The sequence below is a fragment of the Mercenaria mercenaria genome, chromosome 8, assembly GCF_021730395.1.
Source record: "Mercenaria mercenaria strain notata chromosome 8, MADL_Memer_1, whole genome shotgun sequence".
In the NCBI taxonomy this organism is placed as follows: domain Eukaryota; kingdom Metazoa; phylum Mollusca; class Bivalvia; order Venerida; family Veneridae; genus Mercenaria; species Mercenaria mercenaria.
The window spans coordinates 12,209,060-12,228,616 of NC_069368.1; the positions used below are offsets into that span (position 1 = coordinate 12,209,060).

Sequence of the window (19,557 nt, forward strand, 5' to 3'; positions counted from 1 at the left end):
ACTATTCATTCACACACAATCCGCTCTATGTTAAGTTTATATAACATAAAATGCATCAGCTGAAATGGAATCAAATATAGAGTAACTCCTTCAACGAGGAATACAATAAAGCAAAATAAGAGCAGATTCAGTTAACAATTGGAAAACATGAAAAAAAATCTCTGCAACACAAATGTTCCTGTTATTCTTTTTCGAGAGCAATACTGGTACATGGTTCGTTTTTATTACATTTTAAAAAGAAACGCGAGTTTTGGGCCCTTTATATGTGCTTTTTAGGTCTGCATGCCCTAAACGTATTTAACCCCCCTCCCCAGTTTCCTTTATATTTATATATTTATATAGGTTACTGCCCCTTTTTCATATGTCTTTTGTCCGTTTCGTAATTTATGGTAAGTATATTGTCTTGCGTGTCGTTGATGTTTCTCCCCCACCCACTTCGACTCTTGCATTTTCGCCCCACCCCCTCTCTTTGTACTATGAGTGCCTTATGTGCTGCTTTTTCCTGCATGTATGTTTGTTTGCTGTGTGTGTGTATATGTGTGCCGTATATGTTTGTCTCGTGGGCGTAATGTTTGCGCTTCTGTGGTTTGCGGTGTAGGAAGACATGTTTCTTTGGAGCTGAATATCAATTTCTGTTTTTTTCACTTTTTCCAACACACCCATCCTTTCATCTACTCCTTACCCATTTTTATATGTTGCATATAATTAAAATATACTTGTTGTTGGATTTATGAAGCAACCAGTCTGCTATATTTTTTTGTCATAGTTTCTTTCTTTTGTGGGCCTACTTTACGGTGCATGGCTCTGTGGTTGTGTTTTTGGTGCTCTGGTTTTGGGACATCTACCATTTTCTTTTTACTATTTATGATTATCTAAACGATTGTCCTAAATTGCTACAAGAAGTATTACACAAAAGAGGAAGAACTGAAATGCAAACAATTAGCGCTTTATGCTATGCATAAGGCGTCGAAAAAAGTTGATTTTGAATTTGAAACAATCTCTCATCCCTTAAAAATCAATGAAATTAGTTAAGAATGAAGAAGCGACAAGCTTCTTGCCTAAATATAACTATTTGATAAATAAGCCAGGAAATAAATAAAGGCAAATTGGTATCTAAATCTATAAACAGATTATATCTAATGATGGGCACTATGAGCACATCAACTACAGTTGACAAATATTTTTACATACGTAATATGGTACAATACAAATAAAGCGAATATTGCATTAGTTAGAAAGTAAATGGAGTCTTAAACTTATTCAACATTTAAAGCATTGAATCCTCATTCGTGACATAGTCTGAGTAAGCGTAACATTTCATTTGTTTGGATATTTGGTATGTAGACAAGCTATACTGAGTGGCTATATCTGGTTTTTCTATCACTGAAATGCTCCCAACATACTGAAAATGATGTCTGTAGATGTAATCAGTAAGAAATAAGAACGGCTTGCAACCTATTCCTGGCTTCGTTCAGAAATCCCTACCGTTTCATCTCAAACAGCTTTTTGTGAATATTCCGGACAAAGTTCCCAACGATCAAGAAGAATTCCAGATGGTAGAAGAAACTTTTGAAGTACAATTTTATCTTTAATTGTATTGAAGTTATTTTATAATTTTGTGTGATACTCAAAGAAATCAAGAAAGATTCTTGTTAACGGATGTAACAGTATTTTAGGCCTTAAAATCAAGCTTTGTATTACTCTGTCTTCAGATACATGACTTGCCTTATATTTTTCACATAAGAAGTACATTCATGTTGATTCCTACTGAAAAGGCCTACGGTTCGTAATATAATCAGACAATGATTTTTCTTGCAAAGTGTGAATATCTTCCTTGTTTCGAAATCATCCGACCATGAGCAATATCCTAGAGCCACCGGCATAACATGCATACGATAACATACAAATTATGATAACAATAATCGTGAAAATGCGGATGCATAATTCTGTCGCAACAAAGGAATAACGTGTTGGCAGAGATGGTTTATCAAATAACTACAGAGTTGTAAGATATATCAATTTTGACAATCTGTCAGAACAGAACACTTACAACATTTAAAGGATTAAGATAAGCGTATCTTAAAGATCATAGGTAATTTGTCAGAACAAGCTGATGTTGCTATTTGTACAACAGGTGAGGAAACGCTTGTACATTTGCGCCCTGTTCTTAGCTATTCTGAGGTAACACGTTATTTTGATATGTCTAATATACTAGCTTACTTCAAGCACAGGATCTCAATATCACATAATAGTCAAAACAATTTTTTTCAAAATTTTTTATCAGATATACGTGATACAATCACCTAGCAGATTTCATAAAGACAAGTTTTTTTTATAGACAAGGGGGGACATTATCCTCTTGAGTGGTAACAAGATTTGTCTATAATACGGTCTGCCGTCCAGGTTTCTGATTCCAGATTACCCAGTTTGACAATTGAATTCTTAAAGACGAATATTCTGATCAGAAGCCATATATAGCAAAGAAAAGTTAAAAAAAGACCTCTAAAGTGCTGACAAGGCGTTTCTATGATTCGATTTGGTAACCTAAATATGACAAACTTATCCGCATTTTTTGTAAGACAAACATCCAGACAAAGTTTTTTTAAGACGAGCAGGAAAATCGTTGGCAATACACTACGGAAAACGGCAATTATTTTACTTGGTAACGTTAGTTAATCAAACGATTCTTCACTACCAGCATTATTAAAATAACCATATATGAAGGCATTCGAACCGAAACATATTATGTGAAACAGACAAAAATTTAAAACATGGTTGCACTTTCTCTTTGGCAGTAGACAATGTCTTTATACAAGTTGCTATTTGTTTAATTTATTTTTGATTCGCAAAACAAACTTGACGTTAAGTAAAAGTTATGAATGATATTAAGTATTTTACAAGTTGTTCGTGGATGCCTCTTGCGTTTCATACCAGACAAGTAAATTTCAGCTTCACATACCTTATTCAAATAAAAAATACCGACTATTGACAGGAAATAATATACGAAAGTGTTTATTGTCTCTATTAATTTCTTATCATCTGATAATGTTTTTACCGGATATGTTTCCGCATGTTTCGAAGTCATTCGCGACTTTGATAATTATGTAATTCATCTACCTTTTCGAGTCTGAAAGATATCGAATGTCCCCCGTACTCTCAAGTTATTTTTTGTGACACATGTATTCAATCTACACAACAACTCTTAGCAACGCCAGGGGCCTCAGTTGCCGAGTGGTTAAGGTCGCTGACTTCAAATTACTTGCATCTCACCGATGTGGGTTCGTGCCTCGCTCGGGGCGAAGAATTCTTCATGTGAGAAAGTAATCCAGCTGGCTTACGGGTGGTCAGTGGTTCTACACAGATGCCCACCCGTGATGAAATTATGCCCGGAGTGGTATATGGGGTCTCACTCCAACATCACAACCTGGAAAGTCACCACATGACCTATAATTGTGTCGGTGTGACATTTAACCCAACAAAAAATAAAACAAAACAAACTTAGAAGCGTCAGCAGGACACTCAACATTCTCTTTTACTAGCAGTGACAATTTATCAAAGTGCATCTCAGTTATATACTAATTTGTTTTCTGATTAGGTTCTGACCGAGACAATATTATTCATTGTCTGGTGACAATGTCGGGAGGACTATTGATCTTGTTACTTCTTTCCTAGAAAGTTATTACATGAATATTATATAAATGGAGAAAGGAAATAAATCAAAGAACGGATTATACATATTGCCAAACATATTATCGTATGCTTTGATGTAACGTTATTGAGATCCATATTTGATTATGGTCAGAAGTTCTGCCAGGATAAGTACAATTCTCTATTTCCAGGAAAAAAGAGAAGAATATACAGTAGACATGAAGACATGACTTCCATAAGGCCGCATACGGCCGGATTTTATTTGAAATGGGTAAGGGTTCTCATTTTCGAATTATGGATTTCCTTTGAACTGAGTTTGAGTATATACGCACAGTTTTTATTTCTGAATTATTTAACGGGAAAGAAAATATTCAGTTGATCCTTGAGTATTTTCTAAATTTAAGATAGAGATCTATATCAAATTTTGCATCAGAACTAAATTTTCATTGAAGTCTAGAACACACAGAAGAAACAATAACCATAACATCATGTATGTTCACATTTATAGAATAACCAGTCTGAACAGCGACTGTATTAACACAGGATACACATAATGACGTTGCGATCTCATTCAGCAAGTTTGTCACGTATTTCATGCCACTAGTTCACAATTCTGTTATCTGGCCCACTAATAATTCATCAAATTAGCAAAAGCACGTGTTTGCCTCTGATAGATGCAGACAATCCGACTGTTATATATATGTAATATGGTAGCAAGTATTCTTTTGATGTAAGCTGTCATTACGGCTGAAAACATTAGTAATAAAGCGTTATCTGCAGACCAGAGCGTTCGTTCGTTCTCTGTAACCGAATATACGTAGCTTTAACTGAATAAATGCCAAGTGAGCTGAATGCATTAGGATAATGAGAAAAATTAGCACAAACTTGTAGATAAGCCGAACAGAAACGATTTATGTTACGCAAACAATCTTATCTAAATTAATGTAGTATCATGCACATTCAATAGCATATCAATCGTATCTGTTGTAGATGTGACGACGGTATTTCAACTTTCAATGAATGACGTTTAAAAACGCAGCACAACTTATCAGAATAGTGTAAATCCCTGACAATATTGACAGCAAAGATGTAAATCTTTCAAAAACATGGGGCTTCCGTGGCCGAAGGGTTAAGGTCGGCGACTTCAAACCACTTGTCCCTCACTGATGTTGGTTCGAGCCTTACTTGGGGCGTAGAATTCTTCATGTGATGAAGCCATACAGCTAGCTTAAGAAAGGACGTTGGTTCTACTCAGGTGCCGCCCGTGATGAAATAATGCCCAGAGGGGCATTTGGGGTCTTCCTCCACCATAAAAAAAGCTGGAAGGTCGCCGTACGAAGTTAAACCCAACAAACATGCCTGGTATATAAATCACATTATCAAATGGAATGACGACATTAACACTTTGCCGATATGTGGTTTGTAAAAAGTTAACAGAACAACGTTTTATCAATCAAAACTAATCTAAAGATATAAAAACACATTTCATCTGGCTGAAAATGTCTACATACACGAGCAAATTACGGAGCTATAGTTTGGTTAATGGAATATAACACGACATGTGAGCGCCTGGTTTTTCGTTACAACTTTTTTATCCAGGTAGGAAAAAAATCATAACATAGCCAAACTTATCTGCCAGAAACAGCACAACCCTGGGAATTATACCACAAAGGGAATAGTATTTAAAGTAAGATTTCAAATGGATCATTACTGAATAAATAATACATCAACTCATAGCCAACATGTTAGAGCTATATGTAAACAATGAGACTTTATATAGTCAACTAATCAATTTAATCAATTAATGAAATGTAATTCTACAGCAGTCAGCGAGCTAATGATCCAGATAATGCATTTTGCAGCAAAATGATCGCTTTTGATGACTGTATTTCTTGTCATGACATTGCTTAAAGTTATGTGGAACCACTTCATGCTTGGAAAGAAAGTTATTTTCTACAACAGAAATACAAAGGTTTTGAGATTTCTTATTCGTTGTACTTCGATTTCTTGGCGGGGGCTCTGATTACCAAACATAATTATTGCAGCGAGATAATTACGCAAAAATAATTAACGTAAGAGCTCGAAACCACTGTAAGATGAAACACATTACCTCAGTACACCACTTTCTAACACATATGTTTTTAAGTGTTATTACAAATTACTGCTCTAGCTTACGGTAATATTGCATCAGTGCATTTTATACGCATTCGAGTTTTATAAAAACAAATCAAGTTTCCATCTTGATTTTAGATTTATAACAGTTTATTTATGTATTGAAAATCGTAGTATATCTTAATATGCTTAAGACAAGGAATTCTTTCTGGAATAAGTACTTTAAAATGAAGCACAGGTAACTCGTTACGAGTCAAACAATATCATTATGATCTATCATGATTTATGGATAGTTTTCTTTTGGTGCTTTATTGAATTTAAGTCACATCTACAAACTTCATGACATATCATGACTTTCATGGGTCAAATGATAGAGCAAAACCCTATACGCTCCTCTGGATAATATTTTAGATACGGGCTAGGCAGATGAGTAGAACTACCGTACCTCCGGAAAGTAGGTGAATGGCTTCCTTGTGGCACTTTTACCATTCTGCCACAGAGGCACCAAACTTCTTACAGGTGGTATGCAATATCTTTCTTCATATTATCGACTTTTATCGGATCAGCATTATTTATTTTAGAGAACAATATTCCTCGTAACTGTGGAGGTTAATTGCTACTCACATTGCAGGTGTTGAAATTCTTTCAGATCAGATATAAAATATTACGCCAATCGCGCACCATCGCGCACTGTTTGCAACAATTTTTGAGGTAATCCGATTTTATATCATATCTTTTTACAGCACGATAGTTATCTAGACACTCTTGACAATCGTCCTGTGAAGAGAGTTTAGAATGTTCATTGTAATAATAAAGAAACATCTTATTTAGTTGAAATCAAAGTAACTATCGTTTTCATATATTCACTAGAAGCTGTGTGTTCTTTGGCACTCCACAATAATACATCTGATATCAAAATTTATACGAAAATGTAGATTTTTAATTTATCTTCATTTAAAAAAATTGTTACCAATATAGGAAAACAATATACAAAAACGTTTAAAGTAATGATTACACATTGTCAAATTTCTCTTAAAATGTCGAATCTCCAATTTGATGTTTTTAATGAAAATCTGCGGTTGTCTGGCAGAAAAGTTTACAGAAATTTACTTAAAATCATTTAAATTCTTGTTACATTGAACGTTTCCATTTCAGCATTCGATTAGTGTATCGAAATCTGAAAACTAATCACAAATTAGTTCCTCAGATACCAATACTCATTTATTTAAACGTGAAGATGTTTAGCCAAACTCGCATCAATTTTTCGTGTCGAAAGTACTTTCAAATGATATTTAGATAATGTTTAATCGTGTTTAGATGGAATCTCCTTGACAACTGTAAACACTATATCGGTTGTTTGCATCGTTTCAGAGAGATTCCACTTGCTGATATTTATTCTGCTGTCAAAACTTGCCGCAACTTTTGACCCCAAATTGAATATATGCTTTGATTTTGCTGAAGTATTCCCTACTGTGTGTAATGTAACAATAATTTATGCATTATATGCAAACCTGCGATTAGACCTAACCCATATTCATGCTCATATTATTGTTAACAGCCTCGTTCCAGACTACTCCTATTTCGACGCTATAATCTTGATATATATAAGAAACGGGTTTAATATTGGTATACGACTAAAAAAGTAATGAAAGTTTGTTTAAAAAAAGGACAAAGAAAGTCTGAAAAACTACTATTAATTTACAGGCAACAGAGAAAAATACTTTAAGAATCGTAAAGCTATAAATATGCGTTTGTTTTCTTTTTCGGTTCGCTTTTACGTCTTTCTGAAGGCAACACCTGGAGCGACTTACTTAATTGTAACATATTTCACAGTGTTAATTACCCTTATAAACGTTTAATGTATATATACATTAGTATCTCTGAATATAATTGCCAGTGGATACCGCGTTATTGTCCTCGGTCCCGCAATGCAACCATGAAGTAAGATAACATCATTTTTTTTCAACATCTACATTTTAACGAAGGATTTTTATCCATTGTTTTCCTATTTTTTGAACAAGCTATCATGTTACGTCTTAGTTCAGTTTATGCAGTTAACCCTTAGCCTGCTAAATTTCTAAAATGGACTGGTCCATCATTCAGTTTGGGCAATACCATTTATTATTCGAAGGGGTGTTCACTGAAAATTTACTGACAGAATAGCGAACAGTGCAGACCATGATCAGACTGCGCGGATGTACAGGCTGATCTTGGTCTGCACTGGTCGCAAAGGCCGAATCACTTGCCGCCAGCAGGCTAAAGGTTAACAACGAAGGGAGCAAAACAAACTGTCTTACGTGCATATTCTTCATAAAATACCTTGCTCATTACAGGTGTTAATGATTTGTACTTAGCACTATCTACCCATTAAATGTTAAAGCAGCATACCTCCAGATTTGGCTACAAAATAATCTTTCTTTCAAATTGAAGTTTGGTCATATTATGAACATTAGAATATGAATTTTTGTTTCTAAAATATTTTAAAAGTTCCAAATCAAGAAAAAAATATGACCCCGCCGGGAATCGAACCCCGGACCGCCGCGGCAATAAAGACATTTTATTCGTCGTCGTAAGCAATAGCGCTATAGCTGAAGTAGTGAATAATGACTTCAAAATATAGATTTTTATAATCGAGACAGTTTACCTGGAGTAAAAGCGTGACATACGCTTTTCGATTTTCATCGTAAAAAGTAGTAAAAACAGCAAATTCTCATGTTTCTGTAACATAAAGTTTGTCAATACTTATGTTTTAAAGCCTTCTTAAGAAATATAGCATTTATTTCAAGATATCTAAAAACATTTTTGTTGTTGTCGAACGATCTGGAGACATGCTGCTTTAACTAATTACATAAACTATACACTCATTTGGGCATAAGCGTTGCATAATAGAGATTATTTTTGCGTTGTGTGGTAAATGTTAATTCTTACCACATATTTGGAAACAGAAACAACTGTTAAATCAGTTTTGCAGAAACACGGTTTGCAAGCAATAACTTAAATCCGGAAGATAGTTATTTTCTGTGATCTGTCGGAAAGAAATTCATTATTTTGCTTTAAATTACTCAAAGGCGATTTATAAGTGATTTGATAAATAATTGCGCAGGAATTTTCATTTATATTAAGCAAAGTGACAAATAAGAACGCACCTCTCCGATAGTTCGTCAGCTGTAAATATGTGATATGCAACAAAAAATAATATGGTAGCCGAGGAGAATATCAAATATAATATTTTTCTGGTGCTTATGACATCATATCGCTGAGCAAAAACGTCAGTAACTCAATACAAATATATGAACTAACGCAAGCCGTACTGTCATGTTAATATTAGTATTCCAGTCATATGATGTTTTATGCACAGTTTAGGCTAAACAGAATACATTTATTTATAATTAGTATGTAATGCTTTCGTAGTCGGTCCTGCACATCATACTCGGTTTCTTTTAATGAAAAACCAAACAGCGTCACTTCCCTTTGAAACAAACAGTGTATTAACTACTCCGTTCATTATTTACTAATTTCCTCTATCAATAAATGCATACGAATTGATCCTTTACTTAAAAGAAATATAATGTATATTCACAAAAGTCTGAAATACCGACACAGAACATTTTTAAGTATACCATTGTCAATACAAATACTAATTTTTTAGGTTTTACAAGACAAGAATTATTGTTACACTGAATGGGCACCTAACTGCCGTAAGACCAGCAGAACCTTTAAGAAACAATCGCAGACTCGGTTCGATGAAATCTATTAATGACAAACATTCTGATGATATCTATTGTCCATTTATTGACCTACCTTCCTTTTTTCACTTTAAGCGGCGTGTATAGCAGAATGGATGCTTGATATTTCATCTTTAAATGTCCCAATGTTTTGTATAATTCCAATAGAAACACACAAATTTATATTTATCGTATTGTCATTTTTAAATACGAATGCTTGTAAATCATTCGTTTCAAGAATTAAAACAAAAAAGGAAGTAACAGAAATATACATCTGTACGTTTGAAAGCTGTTTGGCATAATATTACTGTTTGACATTTATTCTTTGGCAATTCGTCCAAACTAAATGGTAAATTATATAATTTTCGGGCTATATATAACTTTATGAAAAATATTATGCGCAGGTTCCACACACCGCGGTATATCACATGTGCACGGAAGATCTGCCTTTAGATTAATGCTTTTTAACAACTAATGGCGTGGTTTACCAATTAACCCTCTCGTTTATAAATTTTGACTGCAAAAACGTCAAATTATTTCTCTATCTGTATGATCAGTCGAGATGAATTTACTTTCATCTTTTACCAAACTAATAATTTCTTTCGGTATAATCTCCTGGTTTACATCAATCAAGAAAATGCGTAACCCCCAGAGTCTTGTTATTCAAGTGCATGACAAAACTCCATTAATCTGTTGACGTAAGATGTATGTCCTTGCATACTTTCTTATAAGTTCTATCACCCTGACATGAAGACTAATTCTATAGCATTTGCATTATCTGTTTTTCACCTCTGCATCTCATATACCAGCTCTGACAAAAAACTGCAACGTAGCGAGGCTCCATTATAAATCAAACAGAATGAACAACATGATCGAAGAGGACTGGAATCACGGAGTCCAAATAAGCTGCGACTTATTCCAGCAGTCACTAGTGATGGGCCGACAATCGGCGACAATCGAATAATCGTCGGTGTTGCATTCATGAACGCGATCGCCGACTTCACTTTTCCCTGACCGATTAATTACTTGGCACCCCAAACGGATAATTTAGTTGTTTCTGACCTTTTTCTTTCTGGTACTTACTGTTCTTTGGGGCAATTACGCTAAGGGAAACTACTCTACGTAAAAATGGCTTCCTCCAAAGTCTCGAAAGAAACTGAGTTCATCTTTGATCACCCAGATTTTGGAAGATATATGGCTTTTACAAAATTACGCTGGAAAAAGCATCAATCTAAACTCTTGACATTAGTATGGCAGTATGCATAGCATGCTGTTAGACTTACAGCAAAGGTATTTTCAATTTTTGATTTTGTGGGATTGAAATCATTCCAGTCGTTATTAAGAATTAATAAATCGTTAATACTTGTTTTTTGCTCCTTATGATTTTAATTTAATCTCACAATATATCATTGGATAAGAGTCTGGTGAAATTGAGACCAGTACCTGCTTTGAAGTTTACTATCTTCACAAATATTTTACTTTTATGCTGTTAACTTACTTATGTTTATGAAGGGTTACAATAGAAGTCTGTGTGGTTCATTTCTTAATTAATGACATAAAACATACACTGTGAGGTGAACTTATAGATATGCAACTAGAGTAACCGATTATCCGATTATATCCGATTAATCGAATCGGTTGGCTTGTCCGATTATGCCGATTAATCGGTTGGCAAATCTAACCGATTTGCCCATCACTAGCAGTCACTCTACATATTATCCTTTCTTATATAAACCATTAACTGTGTAATTTAAAACTGAGCTAGCTCTTTTATTTCTTTCATATAATATAAAACGATATATTGTAACATAACTTTTTATTTCGCACATTCCTTGCTGAAATACAAATGTTTTCGGATGTGTTCGTTGTAATATGAAGTGTTGCTGCATACTTTAAAAACCTAATGATTTCTTTACCATTTAACCTTCTCTGTTCCCAATTTAAGCTGTGAAGACGTCAATTATTATTATGTATTCTTGATTAATATAAATGTGTTTCCTTACACCTATAATCCAATTGATCATTTGTTTCAATTTTATCTACTGGTTTACATCACAGAAAAAGAGACTACATGTATATATATCCTGTCAACTGTTTGCAACAATTTTTGAGGTAATCCGTTTTCATATTGCATCATTTTTACAGCACGATAACCATAGAAAACTAGCGTGCTAGACACTAGTGACAATCGACCTGTGTAGATAATACTTTTGAGAGAGTTTATAATAGATCTAGGAATTGAAAATATTTTCAGCACGAAAATTTAATGCGAGTTTGACTAAACCTTTTCACGTTTAAATATATGAGTATTGGTATCTGAGGAACAATTTTGTGATAAATTTCCAGATTTCTATACACTAATCAAATGCTGAGTTGGAAACGTTCAATGTACCAATAATTTAAATAATAGTAAGTAAATGTTCGTAAACTTTTCTGCCAGACAACCGCAGATTTCCATTAAAACATCATTGGAGATATCCGACATTTTAAGAGTAACTTGACAATGTGCAAATATTACTTTAAACCTTTTTGTATCATTTTTACTTATATTGGTAACAATCTTTTTTAACGAAGATAAATCTACATTAATTTTGATATCAGATGTATTATTGTGGAGTGCCGAAGTACACACAGCTTCTAGTGAATACACGTAAACGATAGTTACTAACTTTGATTTCAATTTAATAAGATGTTACTTTATATAACATGAACATTAATATAGATAATGTTTAAACGTGTTTAGATGGTATCTCCTAAACAACTGTAAATACTATATCGGTTGTTTGCATCGTTTAAGAGTTTCCAACTGCTGATATTTATTCTGCTGTCAAAACTTGATGCAACTTTTGAACCCAACTTGAATATATGCTTTGCTTTTGATGACGTATTCCGTACTGTCAATAAATTATGTATGATTTATTTAGACCTAATCCATGCTGATGCTCATGTTATTCTTAAAAGTCTTTTTGGAGCAAATCGCTCCGGAATACTTCTTTTTCGACGCTATATTCTAGATATATATAAGAAATTGGTTTACTATTGGTATACGATTATTAAAGTCATGATAGTTATAAAGGTTAGTCTAAAATAAAGGACAAAGAAAGTCTGAAAAACTGATTATTAATTAAATTTAGATACAGGCAACAGAGAAAAATACTAGCATAAAGCTACTTTTTTGTTTGTTATGTTTTACACAATTATAGGTCATATGGCGACTTTCCAGCTTCAGTGGTGGAGGAAGACCCCAGGTGCCCCTTCGTGCATTATTTCATAACGAGCGGGCACCTGGGTAGAATCTCCGAGATTCCGCAAGTCAGCTGGATGGCTTCCTCACATGAAGAATTCAACGCCCCGCGTGAGACTCGAACCCACATCGGTGAGGGGCAAATGATTGGAAGTCAGCGACCTTAACCACTCGGCCACGAAGGCCCCTGCGTAAATCTATAAACATGCGTTTGTTTTCTTTTTCGGTTCGCTTGTACGTCTTTCTGAAGGCAACACCTGCAATCTCAGATGCACTAAGACTGTTTGGGGTCAATCTTAAAAAATACATAAAGAAAACAGAATGTAACATAAAAAAATTACTAAGCAGCATCTCCCCATTAAATGTTTACTAATTACATAAGCTGTACACTCATTTGGGCACAAGCTTTGCATAATAGAGGTTATTCTTGCGTTGTGTGGTAACACCTTTATGATGTTAATTATCATCTCATAATTGGAAACAGAAACAAACTTTCTAACAGTAATGTTAAATGGTTATCAGTTTTGCAGAAACATTGTTTGCAAACAATAACTTAAATCCGGAAGATAAAGTTATTTCTTGCGATTTGTCGAAATTCTTTATTTTACTTTGAATTACTCAAAGGCGTATTATAAGTGATTTGATAAAATCATTGCGCAGGAATTTTCATTTACATTAAAGTGACAATGTGACAAATAAGAATGCATCACTCTGATAATTTGTCAGCTGTAAAATATGTGATATGCAACAGAAAAAATAATGTTGACCAATGAGGGGGTGGGGGGGGGGGGGGGCGACAATTTTCTTTGGTGCTTATCACATCATATCACTGAGTATCACTGAGAAAAGAAGTCAGTAACTGCAATACATATATATGAACTAACACAAGCTGTACTGTCAGGTTAATGTTAGTATTCCAGTCATATGATGTTTTATGCACAATTTAGGGCAATCGGAATTCATTTATTTATAATTAATTAGTATGTAATGCTTTAGTAGTCGGTACCGCACTTCATACTAGGTGTCTTTCAATGATAAACCAACAAGCGTCACCTACCGTTGGAACAAACAGTATATTAACGACTCCGTTCATTATTTACTAAGTCTTATAACAATTAATACATATGAGTTGATCCTACTTAAAACAAATGCAACGTATATTCGCAAAAGGTCCAAAATACAACATCGACACCACTAAGTATCGAAAGTACATCGAAACAACCACTTACACATACTATTTTAGGTTTTACAAGACAATAATTACTGTTACACCGAATGGGCTCAGTACTGCCGTAAGACCAGCAGAACTTTTCAAAACAATCTCAGACACGGTTCAATTAAATCTATTAATGGCAAACATTCTAATGATACTTCGCTGTTAACACCTAGATATCTTATTTATTTCCTGACCTACCTTTTCTCCTTCTTGATAGTCCCAACGTTTTGTACAATTCCAGTATAAACACAAAAAGTATATTTATCGTATTGTCATTGTAAGTACGAATGCCATCAAGAGTTAAAAAAAAAACAAAAAACAAAAAAAAAAAAAAAAACAAGAGCTGTCTCCATAGGATGACACATGCCCCCGATGGCACTTTGAATGAATAGTTATGGCCGATGTTAGAGTTTAGGACCTTTGACCTACGGACCTGGGTCTTGCGCGCGACACGTCGTCTTACTGTGGTACATATTCATGCCCAATAATTTTAAAATCTATGCATAAATGACAAAGATATGGACCGGACACGCCCATCAATGCACTATCATGAAATATGACCTTTAAAGTCTAACTGTGACCTTGACCTTTGAGCTACGGACCTGGGTCTTGCGCGCGACACGTCGTCTTACTGTGGTACACATTCATGCCAAATTATTTGAAAATCCATCCATGGATGACAAAGATATGGACCGGACACGAATGCACTATCATGAAAAATGACCTTTAACGTCTAAGTGTGACCTTGACCTTTGAGCTACGGACCTGGGTCTTGCGCGCGACACGTCGTCTTACTGTGGTACACATTCATGCCAAGTATTTGAATCATCCATCGATGACAAAGATATGGACGACACGAAATGCGAAGACAGACGACAGACTGACAGACCGACAGACTGACAGACGGTTCAAAACTATATGCCTCCTTGGGTATATAAAAAAGAAGTAACAGAATAATGTATTTAGTCCGTTTGAAAACTGATATTAAGCATGATATCATAGTTTGACATTTATTCTTTGGCAAGTCGTTCTAAGTAAATGGTAAATTGCATAATTTTCGCGCTATATGAAAAATATTACGCGGAGGTTACACACACCGTAGTATATCACACGTGCAGGTAAGATCTGCCTTTAGATTAATACTTTTTAACAACTAATGGTATGTTTTACCAATTAACCCTCTCTTTTACAAATTTAGATTGCAGAAACGTCAAATTATTTCTCTATCTGTATGATCAATTGAGACGTATTTACTTTAATCTTTCACCAAATAAATAATTCCTTTCCGTATAATCTCCTAGTTACATCAAATCAAGAAAATACATAACTCCCAGAGTCTTGTTATTCGAGTGCGTGATAAAACTCAATTAATCTGTTGACGTAAGATAAATATCCTTACATACTTTCACATAAGTTTTATCACCTTTCATGAAGACTAATTCTATAGCATTTGCATTATCTGTTTTTCATTCCATAATACCAGTTCTGACAAAAATAACTGCAGCATAGTGACACTCAATTATAAAACCATTTTGAATGAACGCTGTGATCCAAGAGGACTGGAAACACGTGTCCAATGAGTTCCAGTAGTCATTCGGCACAGAAGGAAGGACTGCTGATTAATATGTTAATCATCCTTTCTTATATAAACCCTTGTCCCTGTAATTAAAAACAATGTTAGCCTTTTTATTTCTTTTATATAATATATTGCAATATAATATAACATTTCATTTGGCACATTCCTTGCTACAAGACACATACTTACGTATGTGTTTGCTGAAATATGAAGTGTTTCTGTATACGTTACAACACCTAATGATTTCTTTACCAATTAACCTTCACTGTTCCAAATTTAAGCTGTGAAGACGTCAAATTATTCCTATAATCTTCATGATTAATACGAAGGAGTTTCCTTTCATCTTTTATCTAACTGATCATTTGTTTCAATTTTATCCCCTTGCTTACATCACAGAAGAGGCCAATACCCCTGTCAAGTGTTCAATGATAACGTTCACAGCCTGTTCACATAAGAGATATACAGAGCTTACATACGTTTACATAATCAAATGCTTTCGCTCATCTTATAATCGATGTACTACCTCGCTTGTTTAGAATTTCCAATTTGTTGATATATCCGTTCCGCAGCCTTAACGTACTAAAACGTATTAGCGTCTGATGGCCTTTTCACGCTTCCGTAGAAACAACATTTATTATACGAAATTTTTTTAAAAAATATTTCTGAAATGTCTAGGTCTGCAGCTCTCAAATACGTTTATATCTTACATCTGAGGCATATACTGACACTCGCAGACAACATCAAAAATGACATTTTGAGCGCGCATATATTTAGACGGGGTGACCCCTTCGCGTGACCTCTGACTATCTGCGAATCAAAAAACGGCTTTCGTTTTCAAGTTTAGCATTTCTACTTTCGTTTTCTTTACTTCCGGAAATAGCTGAAAACCGAGTGACGTCATTTTCTGTGTTGTCAAAAACATTCATATGCCTGGCGAGATTGCATAAATATGTGCTGGTCGTCCTAATATATAACTGTCAAAATCCCATTGTAAAATACATCCAGTTGATGAAGTTAAATTCTAAGAAGCGTGGCAATTTAATCCATCAGAACAGAAGGAGTAAACCGAAATATGACATATCAGTTAACAGATATATGGTTTCCCAATATATCTTGTACACAGAAAATGCAACAATATTTGCTTACATGACATGAAAGATCAAGACTAAACACATTTATAAGATGGCTATGTTTCCCTCACATTTAGTTTGATAAAATTATATTGGGTACTTACAATGAATAAAATCCTATAAAGATGGCTGAAAAATCGATAAATATATAGAAGTTAATTATATTTGCACTTCATTTCATTGATATTAGTAAAAAAAACCTTGACATTCCATTCTACAGTAGCATATGCTTTTTGCTAGACTAGCCACTAGACTGATAATAATATACTTCTACATTTTTCCTATTTTTGACGAATTTAATTTCATAGAGACAAAAGCCAGTCTATTTTAGAGATTTTCAGAGGAATGATGTTGAAATTATGATATTGGACATATGATGTAGACTGGCTCAGTTCACTACATTTAATTATAAAAATGTAAAAAAGATATATCATAGTCTAGGAGCTAGTCTAGCTTTTTGCAAAAAAAAAGAGATTTGCTGCATTTTTCTGATTTGTGTAAATTAAAAGTTACAGAACTAAATCGTATAGTGTTTGGCTGACAGGAGAAGGAAGAATGCGTTTATCACAATACAGTATTTTGTAAAATTTAGAGGGCTATAATTCCTAAATCAGACTCGGACAATCTATGTCCTGACACTATGCTCCACTTCACTTCAGAATGGTAGAATCTATTCTTTTGTACGGTTGGGCCAGATCTGATGAGCTATTCGAAAAAAGGCTGATATTGGCATTATGCAATTTCAGAGTTCATGGGAATGATCGGCAAATCAAAGAATTGCGCTTGTGACTGATGATAATTTGCCAGTCATATTCTGTCGTTAATTCAGCGTAACTCCAAAAATATAATTTAGATTACACTCCTTTCCCTTTGTATGTTTTTTTATGAATTACACATATTTTGATGTGTTTAACATTGGAATCAGCTTTCGAGGCATTCAGTTTGTCATCACACCATGACACCATTCAAGGAAGGTGCTTCCTGACTACATGTGGGCATCGTCAAACAGCTGCACGCGTTTTCGTTACTTTGGTGTTTTTCATTTTGTGGTTCAAGCAAAACGTCATAATTTTAAACTGAACAAATGGGGTATCTAGATATTTAAATATCAGTATTATTTAAAGTAGCTTTCTAATAACAAATACTTGATGTTTATAAGTTGAAGATAGATACAAAGATATTTAGGACGAAGTAAGTTTCGTCTAAAGACAACAAGAAGAAAAGCTTACTATATCGCGAACATTATCTTTTTCCATTTGCGAACCATCATCAACCAACCACTTCGTTAAAACTAAGGGCACGAAAATCACGAGGGAAAATGAATTCAATGCGAAATAATTACAAATTATCTCGATATTGATTCGCTGCTTCGTCACAGAGCTTTGTTAAGTTAACCGACAGTAGCAGCTCTTCGGTTTTCCTCAAAGTTTAGATAAATTTATCATCGTTTGATCTCATTAAAACATTAGCAATGTTGCCTAAAATATGTTTAGACGTGGAAGAATTAATCACCTGGGCAAGAAGGAATGATAAACATTAATACAAAAGCACACTGATTAGTCGATTAGATTAAATTGATCAATCTTTTCCATACTGACAGGGGGCGAGTGTTATTTCCAAATTTACAATCCTTCAAGAGGAGCAATTCTGAAGGGTGAGCGGCGGGACATGATACACCTTGGAAACAATAAAGGTCAATATAGTCAGTATCATATATCATATTCAAGTAAAAAGCATTTTGTCTTGCTAAAATTCTAAAGTTGCATGCATTTGCATTTACAATAGATACAAATGTACTATCAAACACGAAAAAACGTCTGTATTTTTGTGCACATCGTCAAACGGAAGACATGTCAATCGCCGTACTGGTTTTACGTAAGACATGCATCAATAGTTTACACACAAAAAACGAAATCGGAATATATACTAAATATGTTACTTCTATATAAATCTGACCATTCCATGCTTCACGATAAAGTGAAAAGAGATTGCATCAAAAAGCGATAAGATAGCGTATTTGACATATTCGCCTTGCTTGCATGACATGTTTGAACGTCATACAGCCTTAACTACAGTTTCTTAACAGTGTAAGGAACAGTGTACTACTCTTAAGGTAACTTTGACCTTGGACCTAGTGACCTTGATTGTGTGTTCTACACATCGGCTTGGTATGGTAAATATCTGATGCTAGTTTTACTAAATTCATTAGTGCCTTAAGAGATATAGAATCGACAGGATTTTAAGCTAACTAATCTTTGATCTCTAGGTGTGACATTAGCCTTGAACGTAGTGACCCATATGTGCTCTGCACTTCGTTTTGATGAATTTAACAATTATTTCTAGTTTAATGAAAATCTTAAAGGTGGTTTTAAAAAATATGAGGTGGACACAAAGTTATGCTTTTACATATCTGACCTCTAAAAGTGTTACCCAGTGATTTGGATCGTGCGTTCAACATGCAACATGTCGCCACGATGAGGTTAGCGAGTGAATTTCAATTTGCTCTGCATGTCGTCTTGGCGAGGTTAACAAGTGGTGTTAGTTTTATGAAACTATTCCCAGAGTTTAAGAAGATAAGGAACGTACACAGCGGACGGTCTGCTGGACGGACGTTCCTACATATGGGTATTTATGTGGCTACTCTTTTGTTCTCTCTATTGTTCTTTTAGCCACGTAAAAGAATAAATAGCGACATAAAAGCCTTACGGAATGAATGGCATCAAAGAAAAAGTACAGTTACCTATTGTTCCTATGGCCACTTAAGTACGCAAATGTGGGCTCGTACCAACTGACCAATGGACGGACATGCGTAGTTTCGAGATAGCCCAAAATACTTTGCATCTGGGGACATATCTTTACACACAGACCACTTCTGTCTAACTTCTTATGATTTTTATTTCAGTTTT

General features: G+C 34.5%; 1 protein-coding gene across 2 annotated transcripts in view; it reads right to left on the minus strand.

Annotated features, from left to right (window-relative positions):
- LOC123523042 (FMRFamide receptor-like) overlaps positions 1-19,557 on the minus strand; it is a 138,825-nt gene that overhangs the window by 81,415 nt on the left and 37,853 nt on the right. The window contains exon 1 of one of the 2 annotated variants that reach the window (XM_045300633.2): positions 9,562-9,779. The exons of the other annotated variant lie outside the window; for it this stretch is intronic. The gene's annotated coding sequence lies outside the window, so the exon portion shown is untranslated. Of the gene's footprint in view, positions 1-9,561; positions 9,780-19,557 lie in introns of those variants that run through there. 2 annotated transcript variants of the gene reach the window in all.